Source organism: Mobula hypostoma, chromosome 8 (genome assembly GCF_963921235.1).
Source record: "Mobula hypostoma chromosome 8, sMobHyp1.1, whole genome shotgun sequence".
Lineage (NCBI taxonomy): Eukaryota > Metazoa > Chordata > Chondrichthyes > Myliobatiformes > Myliobatidae > Mobula > Mobula hypostoma.
In genome coordinates this window covers 16,826,860-16,848,860 of record NC_086104.1, presented here as the reverse complement: position 1 = coordinate 16,848,860, position 22,001 = coordinate 16,826,860, and the positions used below count along the sequence as shown (strand labels likewise).

The 22,001-nt window shown below is 42.8% G+C and overlaps 1 protein-coding gene and 1 long non-coding RNA gene across 3 annotated transcripts in view; one reads left to right on the top strand and one right to left on the bottom strand.

Annotated features, from left to right (window-relative positions):
• The window catches only part of LOC134350386 (inactive phospholipase D5-like), a 174,407-nt gene that overhangs the window by 15,564 nt on the left and 136,842 nt on the right, over positions 1-22,001 (bottom strand). The window lies entirely within an intron of this gene.
• LOC134350387 (uncharacterized) overlaps positions 1-22,001 on the top strand; it is a 92,555-nt gene that overhangs the window by 31,599 nt on the left and 38,955 nt on the right. Inside the window, exon 2 of the long non-coding RNA XR_010018881.1 lies at positions 6,386-6,497. This is a non-coding gene — a long non-coding RNA (uncharacterized LOC134350387). The remainder of the gene's footprint in view (positions 1-6,385; positions 6,498-22,001) is intronic.

Below are 22,001 nucleotides of genomic sequence, written 5' to 3'. Positions count from 1 at the left end.
AGTTTGATCGCAGCGCCTTTTATGGAGTCAACCAAAGGTGTTATTGTCCTTTTAAAATGTATTTTTTACGATTGCAAGACACTCTTGGACATTAAGAACTTCAAGTACTGCTGGCCCACCCCATTAGCGAATCGCTCATTGGCAGAGAAACAGAAGGAGCTAGACCTTGTGTGGACTGCATGAAGCGATGGAGGAGTTGGTGTGTGACGGAAGTGTGCGGTCTAGGGTTGCCAACTGTCCCGTATTAGCCGGGACATCCCATATATTGGGCTAAATTGGTTTGTCCCATACGGGACCACATATTTCTCCCGCTAAGGTAGAGTGTTGCGATGAAACTATTCGTAAGCCAAAATGGCGTAAAGCGAAGAAGCAATTACCATTAATTTATACTGGAAAATTTTTTGAGCGTTCCCAGACCCAAAAAATAACCTACCAAATCATAACAAATAACACATAAAACCTAAAATAACACTAACATATTGTAAAAGCAGAAATGATATGATAAATACACAGCATATATAAAGTAGAAATAATGTACCTACAGTGTAGTTTCACTTAACAGTATCGGGAAGATTAAGCCAAAACCAATTTGTAGACAAAAAATTGGCATGTACACGCATGCGCAAGGCTTCATGGTCATGGTAGTCTTTCTTGGGGTAAACACAAGTGTCCCGTATTTGACTGCTACTTTTGTCCCTTATTTGGGAGTGAGAAAGTTGGCAACCCTAGTGCAGTCCAACAGCGAGTGATCATCTTAGTCACTTTTCTTGTGTTCGCAGGACCCTCTTAGACATTGTTAGTGTGGAATTCTGCAAGTCCGGTTCACTGATTTATTGGCAGATGGCAGGGGCGGACAACAGGGGAGCTGCATGGCCATGGTTTTAGTGCCGACTAGGCCTCAAGCCACCATGTCGCCTGTTTACAGCCTCCTAAGAGAGAGGTGACAGAGTTGGTGCACTCCACTGGGAGCAGTGTGGTGCAGTGTCCAAGCTGGAGTCCACATTGCCCCTGCAGTGTTCGCTCGGCTGTATTGTGATCAACTGCAGACTGCAGCTACATTCATGGATTCAGGGTCTTGGACTATAGTTTGTTTTGTGTGTTTTTTTTACTTATGTGCTTGCTGTCTTACATGTGCTATATGTGCAGTGCATGACTGTTGGTACATCAAGTTTTGTACCTTGGCCCCAGGGTAACGCTGTTTCATTTTGCTGTTTTCCTGTATGGTTGAGTGTAAATTAAACTTGAACTTGAATTTAATGTCTTCCCTGACAAAGAGGATCCCTCTGTTTGGCAGCAGAGACTTATAACTGTGAAACTATCTCAGGTTCTGGGGCCTCCTCCGTGGTGGTTGTAGGAGTTGATTCTGGGACTGCAGGAAGTGGTTCTGACAGCTGTAGACACTTTTCTTTAACAATTGCTGTTGCTCTCCTCAACTTGGTGATGTGTCGTCTCCAGATGACATCAGATGCAATCTCCACTGTGCAGGAGAGTGGTCCAGTTCTGTCCTTAATCTTCCCAAGTACCCACTTTTGATCACCTCTGTAGACCCTCACCAGGACTGTTTGTCCAGCAGTGAAACATCAAACCCCCTTGTTTGAGGAGCCCTCGATTTGCCTCAGCTGTTTGTCCTGCATATTCCTTCTGAGATTGGGTTTGAGGAGATCCAAGCTTGAGCACAAGGGATGACCCAGGAACAGCTCAGCTGGTGTGCTGTTGGTTGAGGAGTGTGCTGCATTGTGATATGCAAGAAGAAAACTGACGAGCTTTCTATTCAGTGTCAGTGTAGCATAGTCTAATGATGTTGCTCGTAATGTGTTCTTTAGACTCTGAACAAATCTTACCACCAAGCCATTTGTAGCTGGATGGTATGATGCAGATGTAGTATGTCTCATCCGTTCATTTTCAGGAATGACTAAAACTGTTCCACCACAAAATGTGGTCCATTGTCACTAAGTGTTCTGGAACACCAGTCCCTAAGAAGAGGCTTGTTAACACATCAGCAGTGTGTATTGGAGGTTATTGGGAATACTTCTGACCACTTTGTAGCTGCATCCAGTACTATTAAGAAATTTGTGCCCATGAATAGTCTGGCAAAATCCACGTGAATCCTCTGCCAGGGCAATGCAGGCTTTTCCCAGGGATGGAGAAGCACTGCTCTTGGCATCTTCTGGATGTGTTGGAATCACACACAGTGCATGGCATGCTGCTTGATCTGGTGATCTATCCCAGGACACCAGACCATACTTCGAGCCAACACTTTCATTTTTACCAAGGCTAGAAGCCAGGAATGTAGCTCCTCCAACACTTTAGCTCTCAGTTTGGATGGTACATTAACTCTCAATCCTCACATAAGACAATGCACGTCAAGGGCAAGTTCATCTTGGCATTGGTAAAAATGGGGGAATGGGAATGTCTGCTGCACATCCTTGCTCTTCTGAGTTGCCATGTAGACCTGGGGTCTTTTCTGATTTCTCTTTGGATCATCTCTGCCACAACAGGAGAATTTTGATTTACATTAAGGAGAATACATCAAATGGAGTGTCCTCTTTGGAAAAATTTCAGTTATTTCCTTTTCTAAAGGTAAATAGGACAATCCATCAGCATTTCAAAGATTAGTTGTCCTCTTGAATTCAATCCTGTAATTATATCCTCCATGAAACAGAGCTCATCTCTGTGTTCATGCTGTCGCTGTTAGTGGAAAACACTTCTGTGGTTTGAAAATGGACGCGAGTGGTTGATGATCAGTAATGAGGATAAATCTCTCCCATACAAGTACTGGTTGAAACATTTTACACCCCAAACCAGACTCGAAGCCATTCTGTCAATCTGTGTGTAATTTTTCACACGTGATGCAAAAGCTATGGACTGTTCACTTCCACTACTCAGTACATGTGACATGACTGCACCTATATCATAAGGCGAGGGGTCATAGGCAAGTTGCATTGTATGATGCATAATGTGTGAGTACAGATGTCACCATTCCCTTTACCTTTTGGAAAGCCACCTCACACTGCTTTGTCTATTGCCATTTCTTTCCAATCTGTAATAAAGAGTTCAAAGAGTGGAGCACAGTGGCCAAGTTTGGCAGGAATCTGTTATAGTAATTGACATATCCTAAGAAAGACAGCAACTGTGATACATCCTTTGGCCTTGGGGCATCCACCACTGCTTGAATGTTCTCAGCACACTTGTGTAAAAACTTATGCTTCAATGGGGTGACTACAGTAATTGATGCTTAGTATAAAGAATTCACACTTGTTGTGTTCTGAGCCCGTAATCTTCAAATCCTTTTAAGACTGTATTGGAATTTTGGAGATGTTCCTTGTCTTCCTCACTGGAAACAATGATCTCATCTGGGTAACGTGGAGTGCCTGGGCAATCTTGCAGCATCTGGTCCATAGCTTTCTGCCAGGATGCAGATGCAGATGCTATTCCAAAAATAAACCTATAATAGTGATAAAACACTTTGGACTCCTCTTCCAACTCCATCACTTAGTTTGCTGAAGTGTTTTCCTCTAGAAAGGTTTTCAAAGATATCCTCTATCCCGGACAGAGGATTTTGATCTACTTTCAGTATTGCGTTTATGGTGACCTTAAAGTCACCACAGATCTTGACAGACCCATTCTTCTTGGCTACTCAGACCATTGGCATTGCCTATAAGCTCTACCCAACCTTGGAAAGAATTCCTTCAGCCTCCATCGAATTCTCTGGCTACTTTAGCACAGATGGTATAAGGAACTGGATGGGCTTTGGAAAACTTGGGTGTGGAGTTTTCATTAAATACTGTTACATACCCCGTAACGGGTTAAAGAACCAGCAGAAATGGAAAACACTTTGGAGTCTGATATTGCTATTTACTAAAGCTCATTTATTAGTAACTATGCAATACAGTAATATATAACCAGATAAATCAGACAGGTTAGCAAAGTTCATGCATATATAAGTGTGGAAGTATATAAAAGCCAACCTTCTTCATGCTTAGGAGGTAAATGAATACAGTCCTATGGTGATGGGTAAATGAAATTAGTTCAGTTCGTGGTATTGATTTGAGTAGTGATGGAGAGAGAGAAAGAGAGATGTTTATTTCTTCAGGTAAGCAGATGCCATCGATTCTCCGTTGTTCTCTGAAATCCTTAGAAGTCACCAAATGTGACCACAACAAGCAGACAGTCTTCTGTGGGTAAGTTATCAACCCAGGCGAGTGTGTAACAACCAGCTGACCTTGCATTTATCTCAGCATGCTGAACACCAGCAGTCCATCAAGTAGCTCCTCCCTTCTCTCTCTGTAGGAACTCAGAAGCTGGCAGTGTCCCTGCAGAAATCCCAAACAAACTGTGAGCAGTCTTTGCCTCTCTCTCTGTCTGTCTGTAGGAAGCTGTGTGTGCTGTACAGCTGCACGCTCGCTCTCTCTCTTTTTAAAGGCACAGTCCATAAGGGATAATTCAGGATCCCATCACAATAATATTTTAACCTTGATATGTTTTGAGTTTTCCAATACTATCCTTGAACACTGCTGTGCCATCAACCAGTACCTTTCTTAATTCGTTATCAGTTGACTCTGTTGCAGGGGATGTGATGTGTAAATAGTGGATGGATTTCCAATCAAGTTGTAGTTGTCTCAGCCACTCATGTACTCACATCTCCATATTGCTGCCCCCACCTGTTTCTACCACATACAAGCCCAATGTGCCTTGCTGGTTGTTGTATTTCACTGTTATGAATGCCATTCCCACAGGAGTTACCTCTTCTCCAGTATAAGTTCTTAGTTGGCTTCAGTGCAGTATCTTTGAAATGGTGTTCAAACTCATTTTGTGGAATGACTGAAACAGCCAAGCTAGTCCAATTCCATTTTAATTCATTTGCTGTTCACTTCTGGTGTAAGCCATATTGCCTGTCTCTTGTTAAGTTTCACACTGTAAATCTCAAGGCTACCGGTCCTGTGTCACACTCATCAATATCAGATTTTTCATCAACAGCATGCAGATCAGGGCTCCTTCTGAAACTGCAACTTGACTTTTTACCTTTTCCTCTTCCTGTGCAGTCCATTTATTTTTCTCTACCCGGCAGGCTTTTTATATGTGTCCTGCTTCGTTTCATTCTCTGCGAGCTTCACCTTTAAACCTACATTGGTCTGGTGTATGAGAGCCCCTGCTACAACTCGTAATACAGTTTGTTTGGCCCGGCAAGTCTCCGTCTCGATTCTGCAATTTTGTTCAGGCTCACTTCCATTCCCGACTGCAACTCAATTGTGCCTCTGTCTGTTGTTTCCATTGATACAGCAATTTCAACTGTTCTTTTAAATCATAGTTGGCCCTCAGGAGCTTTTTTAAAAATGCTTTTTTTTTGGTAAGATTCCACAAACTAAATAATCTCTCATTGCATCAATAAGCCCATTTCTGAACTGACATTGCTTAGACAATCTCTTCAATTCAGTCACATATGCTGAAATGGACACCCCTTCCTTTTGATTCCACTTATGAAACCTAAATCGTTCTGCAATCAACAATTGTTTTGGCTCTAAATGTTTCTGCATTACTTTCACAATATCAGCAATCCTCATTTTGGCTGGTTTGTTTGGAGTAGTCAATCCCCTAAGCAAACTGTATGGCTTTCCATTCGACGCACTCAGCAAGATGGGAACTCGCTTTACATTGGCCATTTCATTTGCTTCAAAATACTGCTCAATTTGTTCAGTGCACAATATCCAGTTATCTCTTGAGCAATCAAAAACTCATGTCTTTCTGATGTAGCCAGCAACTCCTGCTTTTTAAAGAAAATTATTGCATTCATCCATACTCACTGTTTACGATCCCATGAATTTCAAACAATTTCTGCCTCTTTGAACAAACTCGACCATGTCTCTCCTTTCCTAAAGAAATCATGTGGGTGCACTTCAACAGGTAGGCAGTCGCGTTGGGTTCATTTTAAAACTTATTCATCACCACTGTTAAGTATAGCAACTACAAAGTATAAAACTAATTGTAAAAACAAACACCAAGCTGGGATAACGTGTGTTAGTTTTGTTTTACTTTTTAGAGAGGCACGCAAATATGATGTGGTGACATAATGATGTAACCTATTCATGTACTTTTACATATAACCCATAATAAATTATGGAAACAAACAGAGAATGCTTAATTAAACAATATATTCACATTATTACTCAAATTTTACTGAAATACTGTATTAAATACACAACAGATTCAAACTGGGTCTCTGGCATAATGAGGCAATGACTCCATAGTTAATTTACTGTACTGCTCAAAACAGTGACTTTAATTTAGAAAAATTTAGATAATTAACAATAAAATCTGAAAATAATATCAATACTTATACAGATTCCAATTCAGTTTCATTTATTTATCACATTTATTCTTTACGCAGAGAATGGTGAGTGCATGGAATGGGCTGCTGGCGACGGTGGTGGAGACTCCTGGACGGGTACATGGAGTTCAGAAAAATAGAGGGCTATGGGTAACCCTAGGTAATTTTTCAGGTAAGGACATGTTCAGCACAGCTTTGTGGGCCGAAGGGCCTGTATTGTGCTGTAGGTTTTCTATGTTCTATGTTCTATCTACATCAACACAGACAGTGAAATGCATCATTTCCAATAACAACCAACTGGATAATCTGGGGCAGCCCACAAGTCTGCCTGCAGCACATTGCTGAATGTTGTTGGCCTTCGAGCGTGGAGCAAAGGTCTAGACTCTGGCTTGACCACTAATTCTTCCACATCTCTGTCCCTAAGCCCTAATCTGACTCTTAATTTCCCCCTCTGTTTCCCAAAGCCATCCCTACAAACTTAAAAAAAAATAATTAAAAATGAGCCACAACCTCAACAGAGAACGCAGCTTGGCACCATGTTGGCCAGAAAAAAAGCACATTGCAGTATACAGTAAATCTAGCATAAAAGAAATGTTTTGAATGTTCTTGCATCTAAATAGCCTTGAAAATGGAACACAGATGTTTTGATGAAACCCACCTGCTGAACATTTATAATGTAAAAGAAAATCTGAAATATTCTTAATTGTGTATAATGATGTTAAAGGCTCCATACTCTTTGCTCTTCTGATATATCAAATGTTTAATCCTTCAAACAGCTTAAGCTTGGTGGCTATAAAAACAAACTTTTCCTGATTCAGTGTGCGGACTGGAACGAATACTGGAGTTTGTAGCCAGTATTCATCAATCACCTAAACTGCTTGTTGACAGAGCAATTTTTCTATTTTATTTTATTCTATTCAGAGATGCAGAGTGGAATAGGGACTTGTGGCCCTTCAAGCCACATTGTCCAGCAACCCCTGACGACCCGATTTAACCCAAACCTAATCACGGGACAATTTACACTGACCAATTAACCTACCCGCTATGTCTTTGGAAGATGGGAGGAAACCAGAGGACTGGCTACAAACATTTTATAATGGCCTTCATGAAATATAAAATCTTAACTTTGTAAAATTAAAGTACATAATTTGCAGTTTTGAACTGGTCCTGGTCCAATACAGCTGCAGGGTATGGGAAAGTTTCCATAAGACCGTAAGACATAGGACTAGAATTAGGCCATTTGGCCCATTGAGTCTGCTCCATCATTCAATCATGGCCGATCCTTTTTTCCTTTCTCAGCCCCACTCCTTGGCCTTCTCCCCATAACCTTTGATGCCGTGTCCAATCAGGAACATATCAAGCTGTGTCTTAAATACACCTCAATGACCTGGGCTCCACACAGCCTGTGGTAACAAATTCCACAAATTTACCACCCTCTGGCTAAAGAAATTTCTCCACATCTCTGTTTTAAATGGATGCCCCTCTATCCTGAGTCTGTGCCCTCTTGTCCTAGACTCTCCCACCATGAGAAACATTCTTTCCACATCTACTCTGTCTAGGCCCATCAACATTCCAAAGGTTCCAATGAGATCCCCTCTCATCCTTCTAAATTCTAGTGAGTACACACCCAGAGCTATCAAACATTCCTCATATGATAACCCTTTCATTCCCGGAATCATCCTTGTGAACCTCCTCTGAACCCTCATCAATGCCAGCACATCCTTTCCAAGATGAGAAGCACAAAACTGTTCACAATACTCAAGGTGAGGCCTCACCAGTGCCTTATAAAGCCTCAGCATCACATCCTTGCTCTTGTATTCTAGACCTCCTGAAATGAATGCTAACATGGCATTTTCCTTCCTCACTACTGGCTCTACCTGCAAGTTAACCTTTAGGGTGCCTGCACAAGGACTCCCAAGTCCCTTTGCATCTTAGATTTTTGGATTTTGTCCCCGTTTAGAAAACAGTCTGCACATTTCTGCCTGCTACCAAAGTGTATGACCACGCATTTTCCAACATTGTATTTCATTTGCCACTTTCTTGCCCATTCTCCTAATCTGTCTAAGTCCTTCTGCATCCTACCTGTTTTCTCAACACTACTTGGCCCTCCAACAATCTTCGTATCATCTGCAAACTTGGCAACAAAGCCATCTATTCCATCATCTAAATCATTGATATACAGCATGAAAAAAAGTGGTCTCAACAATACCACTGGTCACTGACAGCCAACCAGAAAAAGATCCTCGTATTCCCTCTCACTGCCTCCTACCAACCAGACAATGCTCTAAACATGCCAATAATTTTCCTGTAATACCATGGGCTCTTAAATTGGTAAGCAGCCTTATGGGTGGCACCTTGTCAAAGGCCTTCTGAATACAAAATCCACTGCATCCACTTTATTTATCCTATGTGTAATCTCCTCAAAGAGTTTCAACAGGTTCATCAGGTAAGATTTTCCCTTAAGGAAACCATGCTGACTTTGTCCTATCTTGTTCTGTGTCACCAAGTACTCCATAATTTTACCCTTAACAATTGACTCCATCCACTGAGGTCACACTAACTGGTTTATAATTTCCTTTCTGCTGCATTCTCCTTTCTTAAAGTGTGGTGTTGCCCCTGTAATATCTTAATAAAAAGTACAATATTTCAAAACAAAATTCTGTTTCTCAAAACTGTCTCAGAAACTGCATTGCACCTTAAAGCAGACTCTTCCCTCCGCATCTATATGTAAACCTGTTGGATAGAAGTGTCACATGTTCTGTCCACTTGGTGGTAATATATTGGCAGAGAGAGTCTGGAATATTTAGTCTTCACCATCAACTTAGAGAGTCAGGTTGTAAATAACTCAAGTGTGCTGCTTTTATAAACAAATCTGGAGCTCAGATAGACAGCATATACACTCAGTAGCCACTTTATTAGGTACCTCCCCTGCCGAATAAAGTAGACATTGAGTGTATGTTCATGGACTTCTGCTGCTGTAGCCGATCTACTTCCAAGGTTCGATGTGTTGTGAATTCAGAGATGCTCTTCTGCACATCACTGTTGTAATACATGGTTACTTGTCTTCCTGTCTGCTTCAATCACTCTGGCCATTCTCTTCTCTCATTAACAAGGCATTTTCGCCCACAGAACCATTGCTCACTGGATTTTTATGTTGTTTTTCCACTCCATTCTCTGTACACTCTACAGACTGTTGTGCGTAAAATCCCAGGAGATCAGGAGATCAGGAGTTCCTGAGAAACTCAAATCACTCCACCTGGCACCAACCTTTATTCCATAGTCAAAATCACTTCGATCACATTTCTTCCCCATTCTGATGTTTGGTCTGAGCAACAACTGAACTCTTGACCATGTTTGCATGCCTTTCTGCATAAAGTTGCTGCCACATGATTGGCTGATTAGATATTAGCATTAAGACCTTCAAATCCAGACCCTCCATCAGGACTCTTTAACAATGTGACAATGTCATATTGAAGAGTCCCCACCTGAAACGTTGACTCTTATAACAAACATATTCGATACACATAGTGGCCACTTTATTAAGTACACCTGTACATTTCCCTCCACAGACGCTGCCTGGCCTGCTGAGTTCTTGTAGCACTTTTTGAGTTGCTCTAGCATTAGAAATAAAATACTTACTAAATAATTTGGCAGCAGATTACAATAATAATGAGATCATGTATCACGTAATGGATTTTGTTTCCTGCTGCTGGTGTTGGCATCATCAGCTAGGGAGCAGCAAAGATGTGAGTTTAATAATCTAGTGCATTCAACCCTTTCGAGTATCAACAGCACCACAAGGTCCTGGGAAGCAGCCAGCGTCCATGAAACTCGACACCAGCAACGATCAATACCTTGGCTAGAGAAAGGGAAGGGTGATAATTGATGCTGTTTATCAGGGTCGGCTGGATTGCCTTGTGACAGATCCAGTGTAAATACTGTTTTGAATTGTTTCAGGATCAGGAACACGAGAAGCAAACATTTGCCCCATATTGCACCAACAATTCTATTCTCATGTTTCACTTCATTCAACTTGAGAACAAAACAGGAGCAGAAGTAGGTCAGTCAGCCCCTCAAGCTTGCCCTGCTCTAGGCCTCATGAACTGTTCTGTGTCAGGTCTCTGAGAAGTTTGCAGTATACAACTCTGAGATTTGTCTTCTTCAGATAGCCACGAAGAAAAAGAAAACGACCTCCATACTGCATACCTACTTTGATAATAAATGAGCCTTTGAACCTTTTTAAACCGTTGAACCAATAGGTTTTGTGTGGAGGCCTAGAACTGTTCCGTGCCATGTCTCCACAGCATTCTGCTTCTTGATCTTGCAAAAACATTTCTCGTATCTGCTTCCTCTTTATATTCCCCTAATAATCCAGACTTCACAACTCTCTCAGGCAAAGGTCTGCAGCAAGCCATCAGCCTCAACAAGCAGACTTAAATGCCTCTCATTTTGAAAGGGCCAACCTTCCCTGACCAAGAAAAGCAGGATGAGCTGCCTCAACAACTATCACCCAAGTGGCGCTCACATCTACTGTGATGAAGTGCTTTGAGAGGTTGGTCATGGTTAGAATCAACTCTGCTTAAGCAAGGACCCAGGCCCACTGCAATTTGCCTATCATACAATAAGTCTACAGTGGATGCAAACTCACTGGCTCTTCACCAGGCCTTGGATTAGATTAGATTATGAGGACACGCAGTCCTCTTTTATTGAAATTTAGTAATGCATGCATGAAGAAATGATACAATTTGTTCCTCCAGAATGATATCACAGAAACACATGACAAACCAAGATAAAAAAACTGACAAAAACCACATAATTATAACATATAGTTCCAACAATGCAAAACAATACCGTAATTTGACGAAGAACAGACCATGGGCACATAAAAAAAAGTCTCAAAGTCTCTCGAAAGTCCCATCATCTCACGCAGACGGTTGAAGCGAGAAACTCCCTTCCATGAGCTTCCAGCGCCGCAAATGGAAGCATCCGACCACACCAGGATCACCAGGACAATAGTAATACCTGCATCAATTTGCTGTGTATTGACTACAGTTTAGTATTCAACACAAACATACCCTCAGTTCTAATCAACAAACTCCAAAACCCAGGGCTTCTGTATCTCCCTCTGCAACTGGATCCTTGACTTCCTCACTGGGAGACCACAGTCTGTGTGGACCGGATATAACATCTCCACCTCGCTGATAATCAACACCGGCACACATAGAACATAGAACATAGAATAGTACAGCACAGTACAGGCCCTTCGGCCCACAATGTTGTGCTAACCCTCAAACCCTGCCTCCCATATAAGCCCCCACCTTAGATTCCTCCATATACCTCTCTTAAACTTCACGAGTGTATCTGCCTCCACCACTGACTCAGGCAGTGCATTACACGCACCAACCACTCTCTGAGTAAAAAACCTTCCTCTAATATCCCCCTTGAATTTCCCACCCCTTACCTTAAAGCCATATCCTCCTGTATTGAGCAGTGGTGCCCTGGGGAAGAGGCGCTGGCTATCCACTCTATCTATTCCTCTTATTATCTTGTACACCTCTATCATGTCTCCTCTCATCCTCCTTCTCTCCAAAGAGTAAAGCCTTAGCTCCCTTAATCTCTGATCATAATGCATACTTTCTAAACCAGGCAGCATCCTGGTAAATCTCCTCTGTACCCTTTCCAATGCTTCCACATCCTTCCTATAGTGAGGTGACCAGAACTGGACACAATACTCCAAGTGTGGCCTAACCAGAGTTTTATAGAGCTGCATCATTACATCGCGACTCTTAAACTCTATCCCTCGACTTACGAAAGCTAACACCCTATAAGCTTTCTTAACTACCCTATCCACCTGTGAGGCAACTTTCAGGGATCTGTGGACATGTACCCTGAGATCCCTCTGCTCCTCCACACTACCAAGAATCCTGCCATTTACTTTGTACTCTGCCTTGGAGTTTGTCCTTCCAAAGTGTACCACCTCACACTTCTCCGGGTTGAACTCCATCTGCCACTTCTCAGCCCACTTCTGCATCCTATCAATGTCTCTCTGCAATCTTTGACAATCCTCTACACTATCTACAACACCACCAACCTTTCTGTCGTCTGCAAACTTGCCAACCCACCCTTCTACCCCCACATCCAGGTCGTTAATAAAAATCACGAAAAGTAGAGGTCCCAGAACAGATCCTTGTGGAACACCACTAGTCACAATCCTCCAATCTGAATGTACTCCCTCCACCACCACCCTCTGCCTTCTGCAGGCAAGCCAATTCTGAATCCACCTGGCCAAACTTCCCTGGATCCCATGCCTTCTAACTTTCTGAATAAGCCTACCATGTGGAACCTTGTCAAATGCCTTACTAAAATCCATATAGATCACATCCACTGCACTACCCTCATCTATATGCCTGGTCACCTCCTCAAAGAACTCTATCGGGCTTGTTAGACATGATCTGTCCTTCACAAAGCCATGCTGACTGTCCCTGATCAGACCATGATTCTCTAAATGCCTATAGATCTTATCTCTAAGAATCTTTTCCAACAGCTTTCCCATCACAGACGTAAGGCTCACAGGTCTATAATTACCCGGACTATCCCTACTACCTTTTTTGAACAAGGGAACAACATTCGTCTCCCTCCAATCCTCCGGTATCATTCCCGTGGACAACGAGGACATAAAGATCCTAGCCAGAGGCTCAGCAATCTCTTCTCTCGCCTCGTGGAGCAGCCTGGGGAATATTCCGTCAGGCCCCGGGGACTTATCTGTCCTAATGTATTTTAACAACTCCAACACCTCCTCTCCCTTAATATCAGCATGCTCCAGAACATCAACCTCACTGATATTGTCCTCACCATCATCAAGTTCCCTCTCATCAGTGAATACCAAAGAGAAGTATTCATTGAGGACCTCGCTCACTTCCACAGCCTCCAGGCACATCTTCCCACCTTTATCTCTAATCGGTCCTACCTTCACTCCTGTCATCCTTTTTTTCTTCACATAATTGAAGAATGCCTTGGGGTTTTCCTTTACCCTACTCGCCAAGGCCTTCTCATGCCCCCTTCTTGCTCTTCTCAGCCCCTTCTTAAGCTCCTTTCTTGCTTCCCTATATTCCTCAATAGACCCAGCTGATCCTTGCTCCCTAAACCTCATGTATGCTGCCTTCTTCCTCCTGACTAGATTTTCCACCTCACTTGTCACCCATGGTTCCTTCACCCTACCATTCTTTATCTTCCCCACCGGGACAAATTTATCCCTTACATCCCGCAAGAGATCTCTAAACATCAACCATATGTCCATAGTACATTTCCCTGCAAAAACATCATCCCAATTCACACCCGCAAGTTCTAGCCTTATAGCCTCATAATTTGCCTTTCCCCAATTAAAAATTTTCCTGTCCTCTTTGATTCTATCCTTTTCCATGATAATTAGAAAGGCCAGGGAGTGGTGGTCACTGTCCCCCAGATGCTCACCCACTGAGAGATCTGTGACCTGACCCAGTTCATTACCTAGTACTAGACCTAGTATGGCATTCCCCCTGGTCGGCCTGTCCACATACTGTGACAGGAATCCATCCTGGACACACTTAACAAATTCTGCCCCATCTAAACCCTTGGAACTAATCAGGTGCCAATCAATATTAGGGAAGTTAAAGTCACCCATGATAACAACCCTGTTATTTTTGCACCTTTCCAAAATCTGCCTCCCAATCTGCTGCTCTGTATCTCTGCTGCTACCAGGGGGCCTATAGAATACCCCCAGTAGAGTAACTGCTCCCTTCCTGTTCCTGACTTCCACCCATATTGACTCAAAAGAGGATCCTGCTACATTACCCACCCTTTCTGTAGCTGTAATAGTATCCCTGACCAGTAATGCCACCCCTCCTCTCCTTTTTCCGCCCCCTCTATCCCTTTTAAGGCACTGAAATCCAGGAATATTGAGAATCCATTCCTGCCCTGGTGCCAGCCAAGTCTCTGTAATGGCCACTACATCATAATTCCATGTATGTATCCAAGCTCTCAGTTCATCACCTTTGTTCCTGATGCTTCTTGCATTGAGGTACACACATTTCAGCCCTTCTACCTTACTGTCTTTACACCGTTTATTCAGCTTCTCTTTCCTCAAAGCCTCTCTGTATGCTAGATCTGGCTTTACTCCATGCACTTCTTTCACTGCTCTATCGCCCATCCCCCTCGCAAATTAGTTTAAACCTTCCCGAACCATGCTAGCAAACCTACCTGCAAGGATATTGCTCCCCCTCAAGTTCAGGTGCAACCCATCCAATCTGTACAGGTCCCACCTTCCCCAGAAGAGATCCCAATGATCTAAGAATCTAAAACCCTGCTCCCTGCACCAACTCCTCAGCCACGCATTCAACTGCCATCTCCTCCAATTCTTACCATCTCTGTCACGTAGCACTGGCAGCAATCCTGAGAACGTCACCCTTGAGGTCCTGTTCTTCAGTCTTCTGCCTAATTCCCGAAACTCACACTTCAGGACCTCATCCCTCTTCCTGCCTATGCCGTTGGTCCCAACATGTATCACGACTTCTGGTTGCTTTCCCTCTCGTACCAGGATGTCATGCACCCGGTCAGAGACATCCCGGACCCTGGAACCCGGGAGGCAACAAACCATGCGGCTGTCCTTCTCACCACCACAAACTCTCCTGTCTGCTCCCCTGACTATACAGTCTCCAATGACGACAGCTCTCTTCTTCTCCGGTCCCACCCTTCTGCATCACAGATTCAGACTCAGTGCCGGAGGCCCTGCCACCGTGGCTCACACCTGGTCGGTCGTCCCCGCCAACAGTATCCAGGATGGTAAACTTATTATTCAGTGGAATGGCTACAGGTGTGTTCTGCACTACCTGTCTGCTCACCTTCGCTTTCCCCCCTCTGACTGTCACCCAACGACCTGCTTCCGACAGCCTAGGTGTGACTACCTCCCTGTAGCTCTCATCTATGACTGCCTCATTCTCCCTTATGAGTCGAAGGTCATCCAGCTGCTGCTCCAGATTCCTTACAGGGTCTTTCAGATCACCCAAGGATGCGTGCTTAGCCCACTGCTCTTCTCTCCCTCCACCCACGATTGTGTGGCGAGGCGCAGCTCAAACACCACGACTATTGTTGGCAGAGTTTCAGATGGTGATGAGGAGGTGTAAAGGAACGAGATAGCTTCAGAGTTCAAAGTAAATTTATTATCAAAGTACATATACGTCACTATACAATGCTGAGTTTCATTTTCTTGCGGGCATACTCAATAAATCCATAATAGAATAATAACCATAATAGAATCAACGAAAGACCATCTGGTTGAGTGGGGTTACAGCAACAACTGTGCATTCAATGCCCGTAAGACCAAGGAATTGATTGTGGCTTTCAGAAACAGTAAGATGAGAGAACACACACCAGTCCTCATTGTGGGATCAGCATTGGAAAGGGTCAGTAGTTTCAAGTTCCTGAGTGTCAACATCTCTGAGGATCTATCCTGAGCCCATCATCATCATCCTCATCATCATCATCATCAGGTGCCATGCCCAGTCTGAGCTTTGACTGCCATGGCCCTCACACTCCTGTTTCGGGTCAAGTGGATCAACTCATTGGTATTCATTTCCAGTTCTCAGGCTGCTGTCTCCATCATCATTTGTCTTTATCTTCCTCTTGCTTTCTTCCCTTCAATCTTTCCCATAATTACCGTGCATTCTAACTCCTCCTTCCTAATCACATGTCCAATGAAGTTACGTTGCCTTTTCATGATCTCATACATTATTTCTCTTTTTGTGTTTGCTCTGTTCATTACATCCTCGTTAGATATTTGTTTCGTCTATGATATTCTTTGCATCCTCTTCAAAACCCATATCTCTGCTGCTACAATTCGTTTCCTTATGTTACTAGATATTGTCCAACATTCTGAGCCATATAACATAACTGGATAAACATAACATTTCAGTACTCTGAGGCGGGTTGTCATGTCTAGTTTCGTATTGGTCAGTATACTCTTCATTCTCGTAAAGGTGTCTTTTGCCATCCCTATTCTTCTTTTGATGTCCAAGTCGCACCTGCCATCTGATGTCACCCAGCTTCCTAAGTAGCAAAAGTTCTGTACTTGTTTTATGTCTTCCCCATTTATTCTCAGCCTGCAGATAGGATTCTCCTTCTTTTTGGATATCACCACACATGCTGTCTTTTTGCAATTGATAGATAGACCCATTTTTGCACTTTCTTCAACAATTATATCAATTAAGTTTTGTAGTTCTTCCTCCATACTTGCAACTAACACAGTGTCATCTGCATATCTGAAATTATTGATGTTTTCACCGCCAACTTTGAATCCCAAGATGTCTCTTATTTTTTGTAATATTGTTTCACTGTACATATTAAATAAATCAGGGGAGAAAACACACCCTTGTCTAACGCCTCTCTTGATTTTTGTAAACTGACTCACTTCTCCATCTATTCTTACAGTGGCAGTTTGTTCCCAGGACAGATTTCTGATTAGGCAGAGGTCTTTCAAATCTAGATCTAGAGTTTTCTGTAATATTTCAAATAATTTATTGGGCTTCACTTTATCAAATGCTTTCATGTAGTCGATGAAACAAACAAACAAATCTTTTTGCACTTGGATAGCTCGTTCTGATAGTATCCTTAACATCGATATTGCGTTTCTTGTACCTTTGTCTTTCACAAAACCACATTGTTTTTTGCCTATTTCAGCTTGCATCTTACTTTTAGCTCTTGTCATCAAAATTCTTATTAGTACCTTGGTGATATGACTCATTAAACTTATGGTCCAACATACTGATGCAATTACAAAGGTGGTACAACGGCGGCTATAGTTCATTAGGAGCTTGAGGAGACCAAAGACCAAATGTTACCGAAGACACTCACAGATTTCTATAGATGCACCATGGAGAGCATTTGAACTGGCTGCATCACCTTTTGGTATGGAGGGGCACTGCACAGGCTTGGAAAAAGCTGCAGAAAGTTGTAAACTCAGCCAGCTCCATCATGGGCACTAGCCTCCCCTGCATTGAAGGCACCTGCAAAACGTGATGCCTCAAAAAGGCGGCATTCATTATTAAGGACCCCCATCACCCACGACATGCCCTCTTCTCATTGCTACCATCAGGAAGGAGGTACAGAAGGCTGGATACACACTCTACATTTCAAGAACAGCTTCCTTCCCTCCACCATCAGATTTCTAAATGGCCAATAAACCCTTCGACACTACCTCAGTATTTTTCCCTTTTTTTTGCAGTACTTATTTAATTTATTTATACACACAGTAAAATGCTTATTGTAATTTACAGTTTTATTATTATGTATTGCAATGCTTCCACAAAACAACAAATTTTACGACTTATGCCAGTGATAGTAAAACTGATTCTGATTCTGACGTTGCAATTTAAATCTCAGTTTGGATTATATGAAAGATAAAATTAGCTTTATTTGTCACATGTACATCAAAACATACAGTAGGATGCATTGCTTGCAGCAAGTCAAATCTGCGAGGATTATACTAGAGAAAGCCTGCAAGAGTCACCACGCTTCTGGGCCAACGGAGCATGTCCACAATTAATTAACCCTAACCCTAACTGAATATGGGGGAATCCCACTTGGTCACAGGGTGAACGTACTAATTCCTTACAGACAGTGGCAGGAAACGAAACCCATTTGGTAAAGTGATTGTGCTAACCGCTAAACTACCGTCCAATATGAACAATTCTCTCCAGTCATTCTTTAACCCAAAAATGTTAGCAAGGAGCCAAGCCTGGGGCTTAAGTCTCACATTACCACCTTCTGTGTGGCTTCACCTCCCAACATTGTTCCAAATTGCTCATATCACCATCTGCATTCCTTTATTATCATCAGTCCCATTCCCAATCTGATGAATATTCTACTCTTCTGCAGTCCTGCACATTCAAGGTAACAATATCTGGCACAGGTATTAAGGGTTAATCTTAAAAAAATGAAGGAATTTGAATTAATTATTGGGTTAGCAGCTCATGGACAATATACACCCGGGCCCAGTTGCAAGTATCAAGTACCAATGATCATTGGATGAAGTGTCCTTTCTTTTACACCCTTGGGAAGGCAGCTAAAGTAATCAAGGAACCCCTCCCACCCCACTCATTCTTTCTCTTTCCCTCTCTCACCATTAGGCAGAGTAAAATTTTATTATCAAAGTATATATATGTCACCCTTTACAACCCTGAGATTCATTTTCTTGTGGGCATACTCAATAAGTCTATAGAATAGTAACTATAACATAATCAATGAATGACTGTCCAACTAGGGCGTTCAACCAGCGTGCAGAAGACAAGAGACTGTGCAAATGCAAAAAGAGGGGGAAAAAATAATATAGATAGATAAACAATAAATATCAAGAACATGAGATGAAGAGTCCTTGAAAGTGAGCCTATTGGTTGTGGAAGCATTTCAATGATGGGGCATGAAGTTGAGTAAAGTTATCCCCTTTGTTCAATCTGTCCCACCACTATCAAACTCATGAATGGACCTCTCACACACTAAAGTTTGGAATCCTGATCTCCTAATCTACTTTGTTGTGTTCCTTACACTTGATTTGCCTGCACGTTCTTGATAACTGCAGCACCATATCCTACAATTTGATTTCTTTCTACTACAGTATCTTCATGTAATTATGCACGGCATGATCTATCTGGATGGCACACAAAAGCTCTTTAGCCAGAGGGTGGTGAATCTATGGAATTCATTGCCACAGATGGCTGTGGAGACCAAATCATTGGGTATATTTAAAGCAGAGGTTATGGATTAGTCAGGGTGGCAAAGGTAACGGGGCGAATGGAGTTAACAGGGATAATAAATCAGTCATGCTGGATGGGCCAAATAGACTATTACCAGTCTTATGACTTGAGGTCTTTTGGTCTGAAACAAAAGGCTTTCAACAAAACCGAGATGCAATTGTTCTCAGTACACACTATAATCAAACTTCTGATATTATTACATATACCGAGAACAAAAGCCTCTCAATCGCAGTACCCATGATAATAAACCAAAACCAATACTATTCGTAGCTCCAGAAAGACATTTTCTTTATTGCAGATTCTTTCATTACCTCTTCACGTTATCCCATGTCCTGTCCAGGCCCAGGAGAGGAGGAGATGGTGACATATCCAGGAAGTAGAGGTGCTCAGGACACAAAACCTTCCCATATTTGGACCAAGTCGCTGTCTTTAGACTCACTGTCAGTCTACAGATTAATATCCACCTGACACCAGGCCGGAGCAGAAGAGTGGGTGGGGTAGTACAATGCAAATTGGAACAAACATGGAGCCACATCCTTTGGCAGCAAGTCAGGATCATTTGTTCCTCACCAGTCAGTTCCCTTCATCCGAAGCTAAAAGATGACGAGATGCTCAGAACCTCAGTGTACAAATCTCCAGGAAAAAAAAACACCTGTATGACCCTATTCTGGTAACGACTTTTGTACATCAGGCTATGTACCCTAAGTACTCAAACACCAAGTGCCGTTAGGCCATAAGACACAGGAGCAGAATTAGGCCATTCGGTCCATCGAGTCTGCTCTGCCATTCCATCGCGACTGATATATTATCCCTCTCAATCTCGTTCTCCCCCCTTCTGCACAAAACCTTCCATGCCCTTACTTAATGACGAATCTATCAACCTCCGCTTTAAATATACCAAATGCCTTGGCTTCCACAGCCATCTGTGGCAATGAATTCCAAAGATTTACCATCTCTGGCTAAAGAGATTTCTCATCTCTGTTCTACAGTGATGTCCTTGTATCCTGAGGCTATGCCCTCTGGTCCTCAACTCCTCCAATATAGGAGGCATTCTCTCTACGTCCACTCTATCTAGGCCTTTCAATAGTCAATAGGTTTTAATGAGATTTCCCCCTCATTCTTCTAAACTCCAGCAACTACAAGCCCAGAGCTATCAAACCCTCCTCATACGTTAACCCTTTCATTCCCGGGATCCTTCTCATGAACCTCCTCTGAACCCACTCCGTCGCCAGCGCAGTCTTTCCTAGGTAAGGGGCTCGGAACTGCTCGCAATGCTCCTCATGAGGCCTCACCAGTGCCTTACAGAGCCTCTACATTACATCCTTGATTACATATTCTAATCCTCTTCAATGTGCTGAGATTCTCTGTATTCAGAATTGCAAAGTCATCTTGACCAACGTTATTTTCGGTTAAACCATTCTGTACCACCTGTCCCCACCTATGGGGTGAAAGCAGGAGAATGGGGTTGAGAGGGATAATAAATCATTCATGATTGAATGGAAGAGTAGACTCGATGGGCTGAATTGCCTAATTCTGCATGAAATTTTATGGTTTTATGGTCTTATATAACACCTTATCACCAAGAACAACCACGATCTTGAATAAATTAAGTTATGCACTAACCATGAACGCAGTCCCACTGGAGGTGGTGGGGTTCTCCAAGCAGACTGTGAATGTCATTTCAGAATGCCTCATCGTCAAAGCTTTCATGCAAGTGCCATGACCTTGCTCAGTTGCTGGTGAGAAAGGCCCTCCCCATCAGATCTTCCATGTTCTGAACGGTCAGGATATTGGTCCGACCTCACAATGGCCATAGTGGAGGTGAAACTATTATTTGATGGACTGAATGGCCTCCTTCTATAGCACTGGGGGGGGGGGGGGAATGGCACAGTAGCGTAGCAGTTAGCATAAAGCTTTTTGGCTCCAGTCCAGTTCACTTTCCACTGCTGTCTGTAAGGAGTTTGTACATTCTGCTCGTGGCCGTTCCTCCAGTTTCCTCCCACATCCCAAAGTTCAAAGTAACATTTACTATCAGAGTACATACATGTCACCACATACATCCCTGAGATTCTGTCCCTGTGGGCATACTTAGCAAATCTATAGAAAAGTAACTAAACTGTAAACACCGAAAACAAACTGCAAATGCAGGTATAAATAAATAGCAATAAACAAAAGCATGAAATAACAATATAACGGAGTCCTTAGTTATCCCCTTTTGTTCAAGAACCTAATGGTGGAGGGGTGGTAACTGTTCTTGAACCTGGTGGAGCAAGTCCTGAGTCTTCCCGATGGCAACAGCGAGAAAAGAGCACGTCCTGGGCGGTGAGGATCTTTGATGAAGGATCCTTCTTTTCCACGGCAATGTTTCATGTAGACGTGATTGATGGTTGGGCAGGTGTTACCCATGATGTACTAGGCCGAATCCACTACCTTTTGTAGGATTTTCCGCTCAAAGGCTTTGGTGTCCCCATGCCAGGCTCTGATGCAGCCAGTCAGCACACTTTCCACCATACATCTATACAAGTTTGCCAAGGTTTTATTTATTATCTCTGACATAGATTGTGAAATATGTTGTTTTGTGCAAGGCATAAAAGATTACTATAGTTACAGCAGCAAACCAAAATAAGTTGTGCAGAATCAGTCCATTTGGCCCATCGAGTCTACTCTACCATTTCATCATGGCTGATCCATTTTCCCTCTCAGCCCCAATCTCCTGCCTTCTCCCTGTTACCCTTCATGCCCTGACTAATTAAGAATCTACCAAACTCTGTCTTAAATATTCACAGTGATGTGTCCACAGCTACCTGTGGTGATGAATTTCACAGATTCACCACCCTCTGGCTAAAGAAATTCCTTCTCATCTCCATTCTCCGATGTATAGGTTAGTAGGCTAA